This window comes from Sus scrofa, chromosome 17 (assembly GCF_000003025.6).
Source record: "Sus scrofa isolate TJ Tabasco breed Duroc chromosome 17, Sscrofa11.1, whole genome shotgun sequence".
Lineage (NCBI taxonomy): Eukaryota > Metazoa > Chordata > Mammalia > Artiodactyla > Suidae > Sus > Sus scrofa.
Genome location: NC_010459.5, coordinates 51120088 through 51141328, shown reverse-complemented (window position 1 = coordinate 51141328; position 21241 = coordinate 51120088). Strand labels below are relative to the sequence as shown.

Sequence of the window (21241 nt, the reverse complement as noted above, 5' to 3'; positions counted from 1 at the left end):
AGAAGGAGAAAGAGGCAGGAATGAGATCATCACACTGGTGGGCCAGGGAGTCCTGTGTGCTGTGAGCAAAAGCAGAAACCATAAGGGAAAGGCTGGGGGTGGGGGGGGCAAGGGAGGCAGGCCTGGGCTGGAGGTCTTTTGTTGCTGGAGCACTTTCTCTGGGTCAGGTTGGGGTTCAGGGATGGCTTGGGAGCGACGGGGGCCTATCTTCACGCGGCCCATGCGCTGCGACTTGGGAGTAAATGACAACAGTGTGTGCAGTGCTATAAAAGAGGCCGCGTGGGGCCCAGGGGGGAGCCCAGAAAAGAGGGGATGATGTCAAAATCCACAAAGACCAAGTCAGGAGAGATGTGTTGAACATAACTCATCCTCAGAGCGGGGCCAGAAAAGGAGGGCAGGTAAATGTATTCATGGAAAGGAAAAAGAGGAGGAAGTCTCCACGGCACCCGTGCTGCCTTAGCTCGGGCTGCCTCCGGTCTGGCTGGCCTCCCATTGTGGGGTCTCCCAGGCTCCGTTGGCCCCCCACTCAAGGCCCACCTACAGCACAGGGTCTGGAGGGGGTTTGCGGGGACCTTTCTCCAGATCTGGGTGCCCAAGGAGAGGCCTTTGAGAGTGAATGTAGGGGTGGGGGGCTGGCTGGAGAGTGGAGGGGGGCCCGAAGGTTTTCTCTCTTCCCTGTTGACCCCAAACAGGAGTGGAGATTCCTAGGCCTGGTTACCTCTGCTGAGAGCTGCCTCCAGCCATAATCCTGCCCCGGGTTTCGTGTCCAAAAAGCCTCTCTTAAGACATAGTCACTCACCCTTAACCGGCTTAGGATCAACAGAATTATTTTGCTATTTCCAGGCCTGACATGGGTTCCTCCTCTCCACACCCAGGTTAGACCCAGGCGTGATTCTGCCTCCTCCCTGCCCTGTCCCTAAGACAAGGGAGTGAGGGGCAGGGGAGGGGAGGGCCACCTCCCCCAGGAGAAGCAGGCAAAGGGCTATGTTTGGGCTGGCACCCAGCAGCAAGACAGGGTACTTGGGCTTGCAAAAGGCACTGTTTGGGAATAACAGCTTCATCTCTCCTTCGGGTTAATCCGCTCACAGGGACGAGCTTCGTGACCTCTCTGTGATCCCAGTCTCGGGCTGCTGGCTTGTCCTGGCAGATGGACAGTCTAGGATATTCTGCAGCAAGGGCTGAAATGGTGAGGCAGGCAGGCTCATTGCCCTTCAGTATAGACACCCTGACTGCCATTGATCACATAGCCACCGTGTATGAAGTGTGACAGACAACACATGTAGTTCTTATACCAACTATTATCACCCCTTTTCACAAATAGGGGATGATCAGAGAGGTTAAGTCACTTGCCTAAGGTCACCCAAAAGGCAAACAGGAGTAGCCAGAAATTCACACAAACTCCAGTGTGACTTTGAAGACACTGTTCTGGGAGTTCCCCTTATGGTTCAGTGGAAACAAACTGACTAGTATCCATGAGGATGCGGGTTTGATCCCTGGCCTCACTCAGTAGGTTAAAGATCTGGTGTTGCCATGGGTTGTGATGTAGGTCACAGACATGGCTTGGATCTGGCATGCTGTGGCTGTGGTGTAGGCGAGCAGCTGCACTCCAATTGGACCCCTAGCCTGGGAACTTCCATATGCTGCAGGTGCAGCCCTAAAAAGCAAAAAAAAAAAAAAAAAAAAAAAACAGTTCTGTCCACAGTGATAAAGTACCATAGTCTCCTCCTCATTCTCTCTGCTTCCACTTTTGCCCCCTGCAATCCATTCCCCGCTCAGCAGCCAGAGTGAGCTTTTCTAAATGTAAATTGGATCCCATTATTCATCTGCTTAAAATGCTCTAGAGAGGTTTCCCATCACATTCATGATAAGGTCTGAACCCTTCACCATGAATCCAGCTCTGTGACCTCTCTGAGTTCATCTCTTCTGTCCTCTAGTTCACTCAGTTTCAGCCCCACTGGCCTCCTTGCTGTTTGCTAAACAGGTCAGGGTTTATCCTACCTCAGAACCTTTGCACTTGCTGTTCCCGTCGCCTGGAAATCTCTTCCCCATATGGTCCCATGGCTGGTCCCTGTTCCAACGTCCCCATCCTCAAAGAGACCTTCCTGGGCCCTGTCTTAGGCAGCCTCCCTCCCCTTACACACTGCTGCATCTTGCAGTGTCTTTCCCACATAGCATTTAGATGCCATTCTGAATTCATACTTGTTTCCTTGTGTTTCTCGGTTTCTTCCTGACAAGAATACAAGTGTCATGAATTGTGTTCACTTTCTCTATTCTCAGCACCTGTCATGGTGCCTGGCACAGAGGGTCCCCAGAATGAATGAGAATGAATGAATGGAGCAAGCAACCAGCCAGTCACCGTGTCTCTGAGGATCTGTCACTCCTTCCTCCCAGGCCACCTGCAGCCCAGTTCTCTGCCTCTGGCCACTTCCTTCCTTCCTTCCTTCCTTCCTTTCTTTCTTTTCTTTTCTTTTGTCTTTTGTCCTTGTAGGGCTCCGTGGCATATGGAGGTTCCCAGGCTAGGGGTCCAATCGGAGCTGTAGCCACCTGTCTATGTCACAGCCACAGCAATGCCAGATCTGGGCAGGGTCTGCGACCTATACTTCAGCTCATGGCAACGCCAGATCCTGAATCCACTGAGCGAGGCCAGGGATCAAACCTGCAACCTCATGGTTCCTAGTCGAATTTGTTTCCGCTGCACCACGACAGGAACTCCTTCTGGCCTTTTTCCATCATCTCTTCTTTGCCCTCCCATTCCCACCCAGCCCCTCAACTTGGATGCTTTGCTTGTCAGAACAGCCAGGTCTATAGAAATTTCTCAGCAGTCACAGAATGAGAAGTCAAATGGAGAATCACTGCTTGGTGATTGTGAGATACAGAAATGGCCAGAGCTCAGGAGTGGCACAGCAGGTTAAGGATCCAGAGTTAGTCACTGCAGTGGCTCAGGTTGCTGCTGTGCCGCAGGTTCGATCCCTGACCCAGGAATTTCCACATGTCACAAGTGTGGCCAAAAAAAAGAAAAAAAAAAAAAAAAGAGAGAGAGAGAGAGAAATGGCCATACCTCATATATTTAAGAGTAAGGATAGACCTGGACTCCAAGTCCAGCTCTGTCACCTCCCCAGTTTCTGGCTTTAGGCTAGTTCTTCATCTCTGCAAGCCCTAGCCTCTTACCTATAAACTGTAGATAAAAGACGTGCCTTGCAAGGCCATCATCATGTCATTTTCATCAGAATTTAGCACAGTGCCTAACCCACGGTAGGTAGGGCGTATTGTTATAAATAATAGAGAGCAGAGTCCTTTTTCTGTGGTTGGGTGGGCAGAGTTGCGCCAAACCCTTTCCTTCTGATAGCAGTGCTAGGAGGCCGAACTGCCGCTGTTAATAATTGATGGATGTTCTGGCAACACAGAGACAAACCAAAGCACAGGCCCTCGCCTTCCCCATCAGGGGAGTGAAAATCAAAATCCATTAGGCAAAAGGCAGTGTGATTGATTCTTGTTTGGAAGCTGGGGTCAACCCCATCCGAGCCACAGGCTTGCGGTGCTGGCCCACCACTCAGTTTCTGCTTTCTGGGAAAACTCTACAGGTTTTTCTCAGTAGGACAGAGAGGGGACGAATTTGCCTGGCCAGGAGAATCTGCAGTCCCTGGAATAGTCTCAGGGTTAAAGCCCGGGAGATAATTTCCTAATGTTCAGAGTAGCTGCTGGTTATTGTGCTAGGCTCTGATTAGTGGGACTTTATATCCACCCACTCAGTGAAATTGCTTCAACAGTTCCGTCGAGGAAGTCTGCAGTTGAGGCTACAAGTCACAGACTAGAAAACTCAAAGTGGCTTCCGTAAGGAGGAAGATGTGTCCTTTCACCTAACAGGAAGTTCCAAGGTAGCTGGGTTTGGGTTAATGGTTCCATGGGGCCATTAGGATTTGAGATTCTTTCTGTCTTCCTGCTCCTCCAGCTCCTGCAGGTGGCTGTATGCCTCACATTACAATATGGCTGCCCAGTTCCAGCCTTCAAATGTGGAAACATAGTATCCTACCAATGAAGAGAGGCTGTCCTTTTATGCACCACTATTTCTTTTCTTTCTTTTTTTCCTGCGAGGCAAACCTTTCCCTGCTGGCAGACTCCTTTTTCGATCCCATTAGCGAGATCAGGTCACATGCTCATGTGCTAGCTGCAAGGAAGCCTGGGAAGGCAAGTGTCTGGCATTTGCAGATGTGGAAGGAAATGGGTCTGATGAGTGATATTAACATTCATTTACAGAGAGGAAACGGGGGCTCTGAAAGGGAAGTCTCTTCCCAGAGCTCACACAGCTAAGTCCTCAGTCAGTATTTGTTGAAGAAATGCAAATGGCAGAGCGAGGGTTGGAACCCAGATTGCTCTGGTTCCTAAGCCTGTGCTTCTCAATCCCGGAATCTTGGGCACAGACCCTTCAAACTCTTTGAGCTTCAGTGAGCTCATCGCCCAGTGGTGATGGTACAGATGCCCCTTCTTGGGGCTGCCTTGGTGATTCAGTGAGATTTCAGATGTGAATGTGATTTGCAAATGGAAAGTACTCATAAATATGAATTATTATTGTTGTGGTGGTTGTTCTTGTGATTATATTTCACAGTGGAAGTAGTCTTTATTTAGGGACATTGGTTAGTAGTTTGCCCGCCACAGATTTGATTAAGAAGCACCTCTGGAGTCCAGCGGGTGTGGTTCATTCCTCAGCCACCTGGCTTACCAGGACCATGATCTTGGGCACGTTCCTTTCCTCCTCTGAGTCTTACTTTCCTCATCTGAAAAATGAGAATTATAATGGAGCTCACCTCTTAGGGCCATTAAGAGATAATCGGCATAAAGAATTTAGCCCAGTGCCTGGCATGTGGTAAACATCCTCTAAGTGACAGCAGTGATTATTAGTGTTGTCGCCGAACTCCTCTATTCTAGCTACACACCTGGTTGGCAGCATCCCCTATGGCAGTGTTGCTGCTGATCACTGCCTGCCCGCTTTGGATTGTATGCTTTTAGTGGGGTGGTGCTTCTGCTTCCCTGACATGATCCAGATGAATTTGTGTTTTATCATCATCAAAAAAAAAAAAAAAGGAGGGAACCCAACTCAGAATCCATGGGGCGCCTCCAGTGCTGTGAATCGTCTGGCTGAGGCTCTTGCTGGCTCCGGTGGTTCATTCTGGATATTCGTATTTATTCCTGGAAAACAATAGGCCAGAGGTTCAGAATCCTGGCTGCAGGGTCACACAGACCTGACATTTCCTAGCTCCAGACTTTAGACAAATCATGTTACCTCGCGTAGTTTCCATTTCCTAATCTGTAAATGAAGCCACCTCACAGGGTTGCCTGGAGGATAGAGTCTGTAAATCAGTGACACTGTGCTTCATAAATCAGTATCCTGCCTTTTTTTTTTTAATGTTTCTTTTTTTTCCCCTTTTCTTTTTATGGCTGCACCTGCAGTATATGGAGGTTCCCGGGCTAGGGGTCGAATCAGAGCTGCAGGTGCCGGCCTATGCCACAGCCGTGGCAACATGGGAGCCAAGCTGCATCTGCGACCTGCAGCTTGTGGCAATGCCAGATCCTTAACCCACTGAGTGAGGCCAGGGATTGAAGCCGTATCCTCACAGAACACTATGTCCAGTCCTTGACCCACTGAGCCACAATGGGAACTCCCAGTATCCTGATTTGGTAAAGGGAGATGCAGAGGGTGCTTCAAGAACTTGCATGAGTCAAGATCAGGGGCCGTTTTCAGGCTTTTCTGCCTGCATTGTTACTGTCATTGAGGTTTCGGGGGTCTTTTCATTCCTCCAGGATGCTGGCCCAGGATCATACATTGGCAGCTGGGCTTTGGGGGGTTTTGAAAGGCTGCAAAAGGCTAGAGATTGTGAAAACTCTTAGGGGGGAAAGGTTCTGGCCAAAGGAGGAGTTTGGCCAAAACTTAATTAACTGAAAGAGAACAAGCATGCATTAAACACCAACTCCATACCTAGCACTGTGTGTACTTCCTGCGTTTGATAGCGCCATGGATTTCAGAGTTGGATCGCCCAAGTTCAGAGTTTAACTCACCATGTGATGTGTGACAAACTACTGCACCTCCTTGTGCCTTCATTCATGAAAGGGGGACAGTAGCAGGGCCTGCCTCTTTCAGTCTCTACCAGGATTAAATGAATTAATGCATGCAAAGCATTTCAAATAGGGTTTGGCACGTAGAAAGCCCTCAGTAACTGTTACGGGTTTCTGTTTTGTCTTCGCTTTTTTTTTTTCTTTTTATGGCCGCATCTGCACCACATGGAAGTTCCTGGGCTAGGGGTTGACTTGGAACTGGAGCTGCCCGCCTACTACACCAAAGCTGCAGCAATGTGGTATCTGAACCACCTCTGTGACCTACACTGCAGCTTGCAGCAACACCGGGTCCTTAACCCACTGAGCAAGGCCAGGGATCAAACCCGCATTCTTATTGATACTAGTTGGGTTCTTAACGCACTGAGCCACAACAAAAACTGTTTTGTCTTGTTTTTAGCTGTCGTCGTTTCATTTAATCCTCCTATCATGCCAGATAAATAAGATTCTTTTCAAAAATTCACTATTCTTATAAAATGATACATACTCGTTATAAAGAGGGGTTATATAACTTGCTCAACATCATACAGGCAATTGGAGCAGAACAGGGACCCAATCCTGGTAGAGAAAATATGGTCAGGGTTCCACCTATATCCTTTTAAGCTCTTCTGTTTTCGGTGCCAGTAGCCCCCCTCCCAGCGGCCAGCACCTGCAATTCTTTGCCTAGAAGCTGCCTCTGGCTGGTGGAGTCCAGTAAGGACAGAGAGTTAGTGCCCTACTTGGAGGGAGCAGCCCTCAACTGATGGCTGATGGGGAAAGTGTGTAAATACTCCAGCTCCCTTCCCCTGGATGGGGGTGTAACTCAGAGGGGCATGGTCTACACTGGCCCCCAGAGCTCCTCAGCAGAATTAAGCCCCTAAATCCTTGCTTGATCATATACCCTGTTTGGCCTCTTTCCCTTCCCTGCTCATAGCCCTTCTCACTCACAGTGTTTTCTGGGATCACATCCCACATAAGCCACTTTCCTCAGATCCTTGTCTTAGGATCTGGTTCTGGGGAGGCAACCAAAGACCTGTGGGAAACCTCCAGATCCTAAGGGGGATCATCTTAAAAGAAGAAATTGCAGGGCTGGCTGGGCTCAGTCAGCCTCGTCTCCATCTCCTGGAGAAAATGAAAACAGCAATAGCAGCAGCAGCAGCCACCAATCTGCTTCTGGTGTGCCTGGTGCAGTGCAGGGAGCATCGAAGGCACCGCAGCATCTGATTCCCACAGTCACCCCATGAAGGAGGGATGATGATCCTCATCTTGCAACTGTGGAAACGGGCCCAGAGAGGTAAAGTGGCTGGCCCAGGGTCACACAGCGAATGAGAGGACTCCTTGACTGTGAGCCCATGACCTGACCCCTGTGCCCTTTTCGTGACCTTCAGGAAGTGAGACGCGAGCTCTGCAATGCCTCTTCACCTTGGGGAACTGAAGTGTTGAGGTGAGAGGCCTTCAGCATCTCCCACCTGACTTGGGAGTGTTGCTCGCTCCTGGTCCCTTGTGACCTTGGATCCAAAGTCCAAGGATGGGACTGTTGGAGACACAGGGTCAGCGTTCAGCATTATTTTGATAGATAATTTAAATAGATAAGGCCCTCCCTTCTCTCTGAGGAGGGATAGTTTCAATTTTGGTGTCTCTGGGAGAGGTGGGCATGACCAGAAGGGGCCAGGAGCAGAGGCACAAGCCAGCCCCCAAACTGGAGGCGGGTGGGGCGGGAGCCGGATTTCACACGTTCCTATCCTGAGCATCAACTCTCCTTTCAGATTTTCCCTGATGACATAAATAACAAATAAGACGTAATGGTACCGTATGAGACATACGCCTGCGGGTACGGGTATGGCCTGGGTTCAGAGTCCACCCCCACCGCTTCTGGCGGTGTGAACCCACAAGGCGCCTCACCCCAGTAAGGCTGGGAGTGGGGAGAGTAAACCGGGTGCGCTTCGCAGTACAGGGGGCTCACCCCTGTCTGATCCTCTGAGCTTCGACAAACACCCATGCCCACACCTGCAACTGAGACACAGCCTCTGGGTAGCTTCTTTTTGATTTATGGTAGAACACAGAGAAGATAAAATGTACCATCTTAACCATTTTTAAGTGAATGCTCATTAGTGTTACGTACATTCTTGTTATTGTGCATCCAATCGCCAGAGCTTTTTTATCTTGCAAAATTGCAACTCTGTACCCGTGAAACAATAACCCCCTCAGGCCCTGGCATCCCCTTCATAGGAATTTGACTATGCAGAGCCTTTGTCTTTTCATGACAGGCTTGTTTCACTTAGCGCCGATACCCTCGAGGTTCATCCCTGCTGTAGCATGCGTCAGCACTGCCTCCCTTTCTAAGGCTGAATAAACAGTCCGTGGCGTGTGCCCTCCACATTTTGTTTAGCCATTCATCTGGCGATGGACACTTGGGTTGCTTCCACCTTTTGGCTCTTTGGAGAATAACACTGCTAGGAACCTGGCTGTCTAAATACCTCTGGGAGACCCTGCTTTCAGTTCTTTTGGGTGTATATCCAGCAGTGGCACTGCTGATTGATGTGGTAGTTCTATTGTTAATGTTTTGAGGAATTGCCCTGCTATCTTTCTTAGGAGCTACCCCGCTTTACCTTCTGACCAGGAGTGCGCTCGCGTTCTGATTTCTCCACATCCTCACCAACACTTGTTATTTTCCAGGTTGTTGGATTTTTGTGTTTTGGTGTTTTTCTGGTTTGGTTTTGTTTATAGCAACCCTCCTCGTGGTTCCTAGTCAGATTCGTTTCCACCCCCCCCCCCCACGACGGGAACTCTCTAGTAACCATCCTATTGGGCATGAATGGTACCGCCTTGTGTTTTGATTTTTATTTCTCTAACAATTAGTGGAGTTGAGCACCTTCTCGGATGCTCGTGGGCCATGTGTACACCTTCTTTGGAGAAATAGCTATTCAAGTTAATTTGCCTGTTTTCTAATCAGGTTGTTTGGTTTTTATCCTTGAATTGTAGCTGTCCTAGCAGTTTCTTTATGTATTCTGGATAGGAACCCCTTATCTTAAGCTCTATGACCCGCAAATATTTTCTCCCAGTCTGTAGGTTGCCCTTTCACACAGAAGTTTTGAATTTGGATGAAGTCCAACTTGTCTATGTTTTCTTTCGTTGCTTGTGCTTTTGGTGTTCGATCTAAGCAACAATTGACAGATCCAATGTCATGAGGCTTTTTCCCCCATGATTTCTTCTGAGCATTTTATACTTTGAGGTCTTCTTGCCTTTAGGCCTTTCAGCCATTTCGAGTTAATTTTTGCAAGTGGTTTGAGGAAAGGGATGGTCATTGCTTAGCATGTGGCCAGTTTCCCAGCATCACTGGCTGTCCTTGGGTGACCTTGACTCCCTGGGAGGGTTGGGAAGAAGAGCAGGTATTGAGGAGGGCCGGCCCTGGGGAGGTGAGAGTCTGAGGCCCTGACACGTGTGGAGCTCTGTGCACAGAGCTGAGGACGCAGGAAGGTGCCTCCTGGGTCAGCTGCTATTGTCACCGTTGGCCAGGATAATGGCCCGTTCCTGGCACACTCAGCAGGATGCCACCGTTCCTCTTCCACTTGCGAAAGCTTTGTAGAGCGCAAGCGAGAGAATGGGAAACATCAGGGTGAGTGACCCTTGTCCAGAATGTGACCATGTCTCACCGGCCCCTGCTGCCTCCCTGACCCAGGCCCCGCCCCCACCTGAACCATGGCAGGAGCCTCTTCCCATCAGTTGCTTCCACCCGCCACCTTCACGATCTGTCCTCCACGTGCAGTCAGCGGGAGCCTCTGTAGCTCGGTCTAGCTCACTCCCCTGCCACGGCTCCCTCTCACTCAAAGGAAAAGCCAAAGTCTTCACGTCGACGCCCCCACCACCTACAGGGCCCGTGATATGGCATCTTTCCTCTCCCTCAACACCTTTCCAAGCTCCTTCACTACCTCTCTCCCCCTCCCTTGCTCCATTCTGCTCGCAGTGTCTTCCTGCAACACACCAGAGCGCTCACCACCTCAGGGCCTTTGCACTTGCTGTTCCTTCTGCCCAGTAGAGATGTCCCAGAGACAGCCTCGAGACTCGCTGCCTAACCTGTTCAGATCTCAGCTCAAGTATCTTTTTAGCGAGGCAGCCGCTGGCCACCGCTATAAAACAGTCCCCCAGTGCTCTGCACTCACCTCTCCTGCTTGATTGTCCTCCCCCGGCACAGCATAAAATTACCTAATTATGCATTTACTTTTCTCTCTCCCACTTGGATACAAGCCTCCAAGGGCAAGGTTTTTGTCTGTTTAGTTATGTCCCCGAGGCCTAGAATAGTGCCTGCCAGAGAGGAAGCACTCAATAGATATTTGTCAAATGAATGTGGTTTTATTTTTTTGGCTACACCCGCTGCATTTTTAAGGTTTTCCCGGCTAGGGATGGAACTTGTGCCACAGCAGCAACCTGGGCCACTGCGGTGACAACGTCGGATCCTTAACCCGCTGCACCACAGGGGAACTCCTGTTGAATGAATGAATGATGTTATCTTAGAGATGGCAGAGAATACGTACTAATCAATGAAAAAAGGAATTTTTAAAAAATTACTTAATGAATTTTATTACATTTATAGATGTACAACAATCATCACGACCAAATTTTACAGCATTTCCATTGCAAACCCTCAGTGCATCCCCCCCGCCCCAACCTGTCTCATTTGGAAACCATACGTTTTTCAAAGCCTGTGAGTCAGTATCTGTTGTGCAAAGAAGTTCAGTCTGTCCTTTTTTCAGATTCCACATGTCAGTGATAGCATTTGATGTTGGTGTCTCATTGTATGGCTGACTTCACTTAGCATGATAATTTCTAGGTCCATCCATGTTGCTAAAAATGCTAGTATTTCTTTCCTTTTAATGGCTGAGTAATATTCCATTGTGTATATGTACCACATCTTCTTAATCCACTCCTCTGTCAATGGACATTTAGGTTGTTTCCATGTCTTGGCTATTGCATATAGTGCTGCAATGAACATCGGAGTACATGTGTCTTTTTGAGTCATGGTTTTCTCTGAATAGATGCCTAGGAGTGGGATTGCTGGATCAAATGGTAGCTCTATTTTTAGTTTTCTGAGGCATATCCATACTGTTTTCCATAGTGGTTTCACCAACTTACAATCCCACCAGCAGTGTAACAGGGTTCCTTTTTCTCCACACCCTCTCCAGCACTTAATTGTTTGTAGACTTTTTGATGATGGCCATTCTGGCTGGTGTAAGGTGGTACCTCATAGTGGTTTTGATTTGCATTTCTCTAATAATGAGTGATGTTGAACATCTTTTCATGTGTTTTTTGGCCATCCATATGTCTTCTTTGGAGAGTTGTCTGTTTAGATCTTCCACCCATTTTTTGATAGGGTTGTTTGCTTTTTTGGTATTGAGCTGTAGGAGGTGTTTATAAATTTTGGAGATTAATCCCTTGTCAGTCAATTCATTTGCAAAGATTTTCTCCCATTCTGTGGGTTGTCTTTTCATTTTGTTTAGGGTTTCTTTTGCTGTGTAGCAACTTTCAAGTTTGATTAGGTCCCATTTGTTTATTTTTGTTTTTACTGTCATTACTCTAAGGGGTGGATCTGAGAAGATGCTGCTGTGGCTTATGTCAGAGAGTGTTTGGCCTATGTTTTCCTCTAACGGTTTCATAGTGTCTGGTCTTATATCTAGGTCTTTAATCCATTTGGAGTTTATTTTTGTGTATGGTGTTAGAGAGTGTTCTAATTTCATTCTTTTGCATGTGGCTGTCCAGTTTTCCCAGCACCATTTATTGAACAGGCTATCTTTTCTCCATTGTATATTCTTGCCTCCTTTGTCATGGATTAGTTGGCTATAGATACGTGGGTTTAATTCTGGGCTTTCTATCCTGTTCCACTGATCTATATGTCTGTCTTTGTGCCAGTACCATACATTTTTGATGACTATTGCATTGTAGTATAGCCTGAAGTCAGGGAGCCTGATTCCTCCAGCTCCATTTTTCTTTTTCAGGATGTCTTTGGCTATTCTGGGTCTGTTGTGCTTCCAAACAAACTTTAAACTATTTTGTTCAAGTTCTGTGAAAAACGTCCTTGGTAATTTGATAGGATTGCATTGAATCTGTAGATTGCCTTGTGTAGTATAGTCATTTTGATAATATTGACTCTTCCAATCCAAGAGCATGGTATGTCTTTCCATCTATTTGTGTCATCTTTGATTTCTTTGATCAGTGTCTTATAGTTTTCAGAGTACAGGTCTTTTGTCTCTTTAGGTAGGTTTATTCTATTTTTTTTTTTTTTTGTCTTTTTGCCTTTTCTTGAGCCACTCCTGCAGCATATGGAGGTTCCCAGGCTAGGGGTCTAATCAGAGCTATAGCCACCGGCCTATGCCACAGCCACAGCAACGCCAGTTCCAGCTGCGTCTGCGACCTACACCACAGCTCACGGCAACACCAGATCCTTAACCCACTAAGCAAGGCCAGGGATCGAACCTGCAACCTCATGGTTCCTAGTCAGATTCGTTAACCACTGCACTACGACGGGAACTCCCCAGGTTTATTCTTAAGTATTTTATTTTTTTGGATGCGATGATAAATGGGATTGCTCCCCTAATTTCTCTTTTTGATCTTTCATTGTTAGTGTATAGAAATGCTGTCGATTTCTGTGTATTAATTTTGTATCCTGCAACTTTGCCAAATTCATGGATGAGCTCTAGTGGTGTTCTGGTAGAGTCTTTAGGATTCTCTAGGTATAGTATCATGTCATTTGCAAATAGTGATAGTTTTACTTCTTCCTTTCCAATTTGGATTCCTTTTATTTCTTTTACTTCTCTGATTGCTGTGGCTAGAACTTCCAAAACTATGTTGAAGAGTAGTGACAAGAGCGGACATCCCTGTCTTGTTACTGATCTCAGTGGGAATTTTTTTCAGTTGTATTTTTTTGGCCACACCCACCACATTTTTTAAGGTTTCCTGGGCCAGGGATAGAACTCGCACCATGGCAGCAACCTGGGCCACTGCAGTGACAATGTTGGATCCTTAACCCGCTGCACCACAGGGAAACTCCTATTGAATGAATGAATGATGTTATCTTAGAGATGGCGGAGAATACATACTAATCAGTGAAAAAAGGAATTTTTTTTTAAGTTTTTTTTTTTCCCCACTATACAGCAAGGGGATCAAGTTATCCCTACATGTATACATTACAATTACATTTTTCCCCACCCTTTGTTCTGTTGCAACATGAGTATCTAGACATAATTCTCAATGCTACTCAGCAGGATCTCCTTGTAAATCTATTCTAAGTTGTGTCTGATAAGCCCAAACTCCCGATCCCTCCCACTCCCTCCCCCTCCCATCAGGCAGCCACAAGTCTGTTTTCCAAGTCCATGATTTTCTTTTCTGTGGAGATGTTCATTTGTGCTGGATATTAGATTCCAGTTATAAGTGATATCATATGGTATTTGTCTTTGTCTTTCTGGCTCATTTCACTCAGTATGAGATTCTCTAGTTCCATCCATGTTGCTGCAAATGGCATTATGTCATTCTTTTTTATGGCTGAGTAGTATTCCATTGTGTATATATACCACATCTTCCGAATCCAATCATCTGTCTATGGACATTTGGGTTGTTTCCATGTCCTGGCTATTGTGAATAGTGCTGCAATGAACATGCGGGTGCATGTGTCTCTTTTAAGTAGAGTTTTGTCCGGATATATGCCCAAGAGTGGGATCGTGGGGTCATATGGAAGTTCTATGTATAGATTTCTAAGGTATCTCCAAACTGTTCTCCATAGTGGCTGTACCAGTTTACATTCCCACCAGCAGTGCAGGAGGGTTCCCTTTTCTCCACAACCCCTCCAGCACTTGTTATTTGTGGATTTATTAATGATGGCTGTTCTGATTGGTGTGAGGTGGTATCTCATGGTAGTTTTGATTTGCATTTCTCTTATAAGCAATGATGTTGAGCATTTTTTCATGTGTTTGTTGGCCATCTGTATATCTTCTTGGAGAAATGTCTATTCAGGTGTTTTGCCCATTTTTCCATTGATTGATTGGTTTTTTTGCTGTTGGGTTGTATAAGTTGCTTATATATTCTAGAGATTAAGCCCTTGTCGGTTGCATCATTTGAAACTATTTCCTCCCATTCTGAAAGTTGTATTTTTGTTTTCTTTTTGGTTTCCTTTGCTGTGCAAAAGCTTTTCAGTTTGATGAGGTCCCATGGGTTTATTTTTGCTCTAATTTCTATTGCTTTGGGAGACTGACCTGAGAAAATATTCATGATGTTGATGTCAGAGAGTGTTTTGCCTATGTTCTCTTCCAGGAGTTTGATGGTGTCCTGTCTTATATTTAAGTCTTTCAGCCATTTTGAGTTTATTTTTGTGCATGGTAGGAATTTTTTTTTAAACAAACTTTGGGACTCTCACTATTACTAACACATTTCTAGAAGCCTGACTCGCATCTCATCCAGACTCTCATCTCATCTCTGGATACAGAACATGTCTGGTTTCTCAACCTCATGTTGACATCTGGGAAGGGATAATTCTCTGTTGTGGGGGGCTGTCCTGTGCATTATAAGATGTTTAGCAGCATCCCTGGCCTCTCCCTACTAGATGTTGCAGAAGGAGTGGGCAATAGAAAAATAAAAGATGAACAGCTGCCGAGAGGATGTTGCAGTATTGCAGTCCACAGAGGATGGCTGCTTGGAAGAGGGTGATAGCTGGGAAGCCAATGGAAAGTGGCTGGAAGGGGGATGTGTGTGGGATGTGGGGTTCCTGGGCAGCCACCAAACCTCCTTCAGTAGCCACAGATGCCCAGGCTATGTGATGGATCTTAGGCCCTGGCCATGTTCTAGCTGTGAGCCTTTGAGCCTTTTCCCCTTCTGTAAAATGGGTCCAATCACAGCCCCTACCTTATAAAGAGGTTGTGAGGATTAGATGACATAGTATAGTAAATAATAATAAACGCCTAATACCCACAAGATCAATAATAGCTGTTACTACTAGGATTGTTTGTATTCATTCATTTAACAAGATTTGTTGAGCACCTGTTGTGTGCCAAGAACTGTGCTGGATGTTGCAGACATAGCAGAGGACAAAAAAAAGATTCCAGGAGTTCCCTAGGGGTGCAGTGGTTTAAGGATCTGCTGTTGTCACTGCAACAGCCCAGGTTGCTGCTGTGGCGTGGGTTTGATTCCTGGCCCAGGAGCTTCCACATGCCTTGGGCCTGGCCAGCCCCCTGCCCCAAACCCCAAAGATTTCAGCATTTATGGCATGGATATGCCAGTAGGGCAGAGAGTGAGACCATTCAAAAAAATGAAAAAGTACATTTACTTCTTGGACCTGAACAACTGTGACAAACAAATCATGGGACAGTGGGAGGAAGATGAATGATAACTAGATATTTGAGGTTATTAAGGAATTAATGCTATTTTTAGGTGTGATTATTGCTATTGTGATGATGTTTTAAAACATTTATGTTTTAGAGATACCTCCTGAAGTATTTGTGGGTGGAATGACAAGATGAGATAAATATGCAATATCGTGCTTGGTGATAGGTGCCACGAAGGAAGGTCAACAGGGGAGGGGTAGGAGTGGTTCAATGGGAGGGTTAACCAGGCTGGGCAGAAAAGGCCTCACGGAGAAGGTGCCAATTATGTAGAAACCCACAGGAAGGGGAAGAGGGAGGCATGTGGACTTCAGGGGTAAAGAGTGTTTCTTTTTTTTTTTTTTTCTTTTTTCTTTTTGTCTTTTTGTCTTTTGAGGGCTGCACCCGCAGCATATAGAGGTTCCCAAGCTAGGAGTCTAATCAGAGCTGTTGCCACTGGCCTATGCCAGAGCCACAGCAACGCCAGATGGGAGCTGCATCTGAGACCTATACCACAGCTCATGGCAACGCCAGATCCTTAACCCACCGAGCAAGGCCAGTGATTGGACCTGCAACCTCATGGTTCCTAGTCAGATTCAAAGAGTGTTTCTGATGGAGAAAAAGCACATGCTAAGGCCCTGGGGCACGAACATGTCTGGGACAATCAAGACATGTGGCTAGAGTGGAGTGAGAGTGGGTAGCTGAGGAGGTAAGATCAGAGGGAGGACTTCGTTGCTGTAGAATTTTGGCCTTTCCTCTGAGTCTGAACCTCTGCACTGGCCTCCCTGCCTCCAGCTCTCCCCCCTCTAGTCCATCCTCTGCAGAGAACCCAAGCCATCTTTCTCAAGTGTAATCTGCTTGTGCTTATCATCCCTTCTAAAAGCCCTCCATGGTTCTCACCGCCCCCAGGATAAAGTCCAGACTCCTCAGCCTGACCTCTCCACCTTCATCTCCTCCTGTCCTCTCTCTAGGGTACCCTCCGCTCACACCACACCCACCTTTTTGCCTTCCCGGAATACTCCATCCTTCCCAGATCCTGCTCTGCACTTTGGTGCAAGCTGATTGCTCTGCATTGCGCCCCCCTCTTCCCCTTGTCTGCCTGCAGCCTCTCTCCACGCACCCTTCAAGGCCCAGCTTCTCCCTCCCTCCACTCCTCACACCGCCTTCAGGCAGCGCTGCCTGCTCCCTCCTCTGTGCTCAGAAAACCTGATGTTCATACCTTTTCCCGCACAAAACACTGTGAAGACTAGCTTGAGAGTTATTCTGTGGATGCCAGGCCTGGCCCACAGAGAGACAGGAATGCTTAAAAGATCAGGCTCTGCACTGATTCAAATCCTAGCTCGATGATTCAAGCTGTGTGCCCTTGGGAGAATGACTTAATTTCTCTGGGCTTCAGTTTCCTGATCTGTAGTTTGGGGAGCCTCACAACCACCAGAGTTGTTGTGACAGTTCTATAGGAAGCATTTGGAGCAGTCCCTGGTGCTCAGCAAGTGTCCAGTACAAGTTCATTATTGCTGTTATTATTATGATTAGTTTCATTGCAGTTAAGTGTTGGCAAACGTTTGTTGAGTGAATAAATGAGCACACTTGCATGATCTTATGATGACTGCTCAGAGAGGGTCTCCCTTACATGGCAAAGGTCTCCAAGGTGTACTTCCTCCAGTCCCCTCCCACCTTCCTTGTCTCTACCTGCTCATTACCATCCACATGCTTCCTAGGCCAGGAAGAAGTGACTTCTGGCCTTCCATTCACAGCAAGGAGCCATGATTAAATTAGACATTGGAGGTGTTCCCTCACACCCTGACTGTTCCATTTTTGCTCTGCAGCAAGGCCGGGCTCCACCGTAATTGCCCACCATGGCCTGGCAGGCAGATACCGTCTTTGAGAGAATAATGTTCCCTTTGCCAATTCTCCATCATCATTCACAGCCGTCAGGTAATGGACCTGGAATCAAATAACGTCTAAAAATAGACCATCATATTTCACTAATTGCTACCTAGGCCCCAACCCTGAGTCTTTCCACAGCCTGTGTGCTCCTTGGGGCCCTTGACCTTCGCTCGCATTGCTTAGCTGGCATTGTAGACCCAGTGTACTGAAGAGGCAGCCCAGGACTGCCATGCTAGGGGCTGGTGAGAAGCAGAAAGGAAGGCAGAGAAAAGATAGCTGAGCCAGCCTTTAGTGGGTCTGGAATTCCCACTGTCTCTTGGTATGGATCAACTTTCTTTTATCTCTTATGCCATGGATATGTCTACCCATCTTTTATTCTTCCTTGAAATACTGACTGAGGAACTCCCTTTGTGGCTCAGTGGTAACAAACCTGACTAGTAGCCATGACATGGGTTCAATCCCTGGCCTCGCTCAGTGGGTTAAGGATCTGCTGTTGCTATGGCTGTGGCATAGTCTGGCAGCTATAGCTCTGATTCAACCCCTAGCCTGGGAACCTCCATATGCCATGGGTGTGGCCCTAAAAAGATAAAAGGACAATATTAGTCTCCTTTCTAGGCTTCTCTGGTTGTTATAACGTTATGGTGGTATTTGTGCATGTTTGAGGTCCTGCTTCAATACCATCTGTTTTTTATGTGACAAATGTTTATTGCATGTTACTATATGCCAGGCACTGTGCAGGGTGCTTGAGAAACACTTGTGTATCTCTTAGTTAGGATTGTTTTGGTTGCAGGTGACAAAAATGCAGCCCAAATGGACTTAAGCCAAAAAAAAAAAAAGAAAAGAAGTTACTGAAAAGTCCTGAGGCTTCAGGACAGGCAGGGCTAGATCCAGGGGCTTAAATATATCATCAACAATTGGTCTCTACTCTATATAAGTCCCTTCTTACCCATATTGGGTTCTCAGCAGGCTATACACACATGGATGGAAAGATAGTACCTAGAAACTCCAGGCTTCCATCCTAGGGAAAAAGCAAGTCTCTTTCCCAATATTTCCCGCAAAATCTCAGAGCAGAGCTGATTTTCATTGGCCCATCCCTAAGCCAGTCACTTAGCTGGGTCTGGGTCACATGACAATGGCTGGCTCTGGCATGAGACTGAGAATGGGAAGAGGTGGTTCTTCAAAGAAAAACTGAAATATTGTTACCAATAAAGGAGAGAATAATTGTAAGATGGCAAAAATAATCCATAGCCATTGTGGAGCTTAGAGTCCGCTGGAGGGACATGGACATTAAACAAATAAAAAATTAAAGAATAAGCACAAAATGTACTATGTATGCTGAGAAGGAAAGAGGAAAGGTGTTTTAATAGAGAATAACAAGCCAAGGTCAAAGAGGGAAACAGGTGACCCTTTCTGAGAACCTGAGCTTGATTTCTCTTCTCCCTGGGCTGCAGAAGTGATCTTGTGCAAATTCTGTTTCTATCCTTCCTTTGCCATTTAGCGTTCTCCCTCTTGTATTCTATTTTCTGAAGTTGTTTTATTGCCCCAAGCAAAGCAGGATATTCTCAAAGTCTAGAGCTGTGTCTTATTTCTGTATTCTAAAGTAGGGGGCTCCCTGTGTTGTAAATAAAGTTTTATTGGAACATCACCACAACCTACTATCTATGGTTGCTTTTGGTAACAACAGCATTTATCCAGGAAAGTCAGCTGACCTGCGTTCTAAAGTCACCCCAGGGCCTGATGCAGGGGAGGGGCTGGCTTCATCTGAGGCAGTTCGTTGGAGGACTAGAGGGAGGGAGAAAAGGCACAAACTAGCTGTGTGACCTTATACAAATCACTTAACCTCTCTGGGCCTCTGGCTCTGTATCTTGCAATGCCAGCTGCCCCTTCTCATCCTTCGGATCTTGGCTCATATAGCACCTCTTCTGAAAGGCCCTCCCTGACCTTGAACAAGCGGTTTGGACTTGATGGCATTTCCGTTCATTCTGTGATAAAATGTCTCTTTGGTTTATTTTGAGATTAGCCCCGCTCGGGGCAGATGACTTACCCCTCCTCTTCACCAGCATCTTTCCTCTCCTCATGTGCCAGCTCCTTGGTAGGATGAGAGGAAAGAACTCTGGCTTGGAACTCTGGAAGCTGGGTTCATAATCCCCACACCACAACATATGAGCTCTAAGATCCTGGACAGACAGACCTATCATCTTTCTGGGCCTCAGCTTCCTTACCTGGAAAATGGGCGTGGTAACTTCCTAAACAGGGCTGCTGAAAAGACAGGTGCGCCGGCCAAGTGCAGCTGCTTCATTCACGCTGTGGGTTTTCCTTCTCCTTCCTTTTCTCAAGAGGGAGAGAGGAAAAAGGGACCAACCCAAACCTTACCTCACTCAGGCCTCTGATGACACCCTCGCCTGTTCATGCAGTGACTGTGCCCCTGGCCAGGGTGAGCAGGGGAATCATTCTTTGGCCACCTTCCTGAGGACCTTGTCACCTCCACCAGCACCACCTGAGCAGATGGGCATCAGAAACTGTCAGAGAAAGATGCATAAGTATCAGACCCCTGCTGGCTCAATGGAGGTTTGGGGACTTTCTGTGGCTGGCATTCCTTCAGGAACCCTGCGAGGAGTGTGCCAAGGAGTGGCTGGGGGTGGGGGGCTTAGACACTCCCAACCTTCTCCCCAGCCTCCGTCATACCCCACATCCTTTGCTATGGGCACATGAAGCCCCATGCAGATGAAAATCCAAGGCAAGTCCCCTAGTCCCCTCCCTCTCCTTCCAGGTTCCTACCTGCCAATCACCCCACCACCACCCCGAGCCTAAAAATTTTAGACACTTGCGGGCCTCATGACTGGGAGGTGGTTTTCAACCCTCAGCCTTAGTGTCCAGGAGGCAGGAGGGAGTGGTGGGGACTGTGGAGAAGTGGAGCACACGTGCCCATCCAAGGAGGCAGCTGCTCTTCAGCTCTCAGCTAGATTCTGCGTCCAGGCTGGGCTCTGGGCCCAGCCAGAAATTTTAGTTTTCATGGGAGATATCCCAATTTTTCAATGTTGCCAAATAACTTTTTAAAAATTAAAAACATTTGAGTGAGCCAGACAGAACATGTCTGGGGACCATATTCAGCCATTGGGGTCCCACTTTTTGACCCCTGCAGCATAGAGCCTTTGATGGCTAGAAATGGCTAGGGGGGATCCTTTCTTAACTCTGAGACCCTCCCATCTGGAAGGTAGCAGGGAGGAAGGTAATAGAGCTTGGGTGACAAAGGCAACAGGTCTCTTCTCTCCTCTCCTTCCTCCTGGCATCAAGCACAGCACAGGGTGGCAGGTGTCTGTTGAATGAATGACTGTCCCGCACAGGTGGGACTTGGCCTCAAAAGTCAAGGCAGCCTATCCCACGTGAAATTCACAAGTCGGTCCTAAATGCATTAGCTGATAGGATCCAAGGTCCTCCTACTTTACCTCCAAAGAGAAGAGGAAGGAAAATCTGCTGGAGTGGTTGGAAAATGCACTGAATACTGAGTCATCAAACAAAACTGACTCTGAGCCTCCAGATGCTCATCTGTGAAATGGGAGTAACAAGCTCCCTGGGGTGGTCCCGGGGAAGGAACGAGATACAGCGTGTCAAGTGCTCAGCAAAGTGACTGGCGTGCAGCACACAGGTGTGAGCCGGTGTTCGTCGTACTGTTCTCTTCATCCTCTTCACCGCCATCCAAGAATCTGGCTTATTACCAGGGGCTGTGGGCCTGCGGAAGAGTTTGTGTAGATTTCAACTTTATATCCTTGTGGAGTGATGTTAGGCTCTACACATTCAGGCTGGAAGGCTCCAGGTTTCAGAAATTCTTGGTGGAGATTTGGGTGCTCAGGACTGGCATTCTGGTGTGCAGGGTTGGAATTCTGCCACTCAAGATCCCTGCTGTGATTGATGTTCATTCTTGGAGCACC

The 21241-nt window shown here is 47.3% G+C and overlaps 1 protein-coding gene across 3 annotated transcripts in view; it reads left to right on the top strand.

Annotated features, from left to right (window-relative positions):
- The window catches only part of KCNB1 (potassium voltage-gated channel subfamily B member 1), a 120404-nt gene that overhangs the window by 11238 nt on the left and 87925 nt on the right, over window positions 1-21241 (top strand).